The 1,189-nt window shown below is 43.1% G+C and overlaps 1 protein-coding gene and 1 non-coding gene across 2 annotated transcripts in view; both read left to right on the top strand.

Moving 5' to 3' along the window:
• Window positions 1-94, top strand: part of LOC119423271 — a 238-nt gene extending 144 nt beyond the window's left edge. The window contains exon 1 of the small nucleolar RNA XR_005187452.1: window positions 1-94. This exon is cut by the window's left edge and continues 144 nt beyond it. This is a non-coding gene — a small nucleolar RNA (small nucleolar RNA U3).
• The window catches only part of tmod1 (tropomodulin 1), a 307,955-nt gene that overhangs the window by 296,727 nt on the left and 10,039 nt on the right, over window positions 1-1,189 (top strand). The gene's annotated exons all lie outside the window — the stretch shown is intronic.

The raw sequence follows: 1,189 nt of genomic DNA, 5'->3' as shown, positions 1-1,189 counted from the left end.
GGATAGAGATTAATGATTCATTTCATATGATCTTTATCATTGATGATTGTTCTTTGCTTCCTTTGGGAGCAATGAGGAGAGGAATATGATCAGAGTGGTTACAAATGTGTTAAGAATAATCTAAATGTGATGAGGTGAATTATATCATAAATTGCCTGATGATCAACCTATACAGTATATTGCATCTTAAGATGTCACCATCTGCTGGAAATCAGGAAGTAATGCAACAACCTGGAAGAGGAAAGAGGACACGTTTAGTGATGTGTGAGCAGTGATGAGCAAATTAAGCTTCTCCTAGGTTTGAGTGAGAGAGTGAATGTTTGTCTCTATGGCCCTATTTACACGGACACGATGGGAAATGTAGGTTTGTCCGGGGGGGGGGGGGGGGGGGGTAGTTTTTTTCGTAAGATTTGCGTTGACACGGTTGGATTTTGGGTTTACATGCATCCCCTGCATGCGTGCCTAACAACAACGTAACAACAAGTTAAAGCATCATATGTTTAGCATCATTTTAAATTTGAATTACATAATGTCCAGCTAGCTTCATTTAGCTCAGAGCTTCATTATATCTCACACACTTAACATAAATACTGTTTATTATTATTAAACTGTTGATATTTAGCACATTTATGTTATAGTGCAGCGCGACGTGTGCGCGTGCCTCGTTCTAAAAACAGTGATATTAGAACTGGATCTGATTGTGTCTCTTCCAACACAGATGTCTGTCACAGCAGCTGGAATCTGACGTAGATAAACTACGAGATTAAAAATATATTCCATCAGTCATAGTTCTGAAAGCAGTGTGTCGCTGCCATGTTGATAGAAATATAGTGTCTGTCTGCGCGTGTGTGTGCGCATGTGGTTTAACACAAAGCCTCAGAGTGGGAGATGTTTACATTCTCAGCAGGGGGTCAGCAAAAAACCTCCACTCTGGAAGGTGGGTTCAGAAACCTCCGGATTCAAAGAGGGGGGCCACTGGTATCATATACATGATCAGCAGAACCGCAGAGGAAGCTGCGGATGCACTCAAAATACGCGCCGTGTAAACGGCCCCTATGTGTCCCTGTGATGGACTTGCGACCAGTCCAGGGTGTACCCCGTCCCTCGCACAGTGATTGCTGGACATGGGCACCGGTGACCCTCGTGACCCAAAATTGAAGAAGTGGGTTAAAGATAATGGATGGATGGA

Source organism: Nematolebias whitei, chromosome 16 (genome assembly GCF_014905685.2).
Source record: "Nematolebias whitei isolate Nwh7 chromosome 16, NemWhi1, whole genome shotgun sequence".
NCBI classification, from domain to species: Eukaryota; Metazoa; Chordata; class Actinopteri; order Cyprinodontiformes; family Rivulidae; genus Nematolebias; species Nematolebias whitei.
Note: the sequence above shows the minus strand (reverse complement) of the source record. Positions and strands in the feature narration are given on the sequence as shown.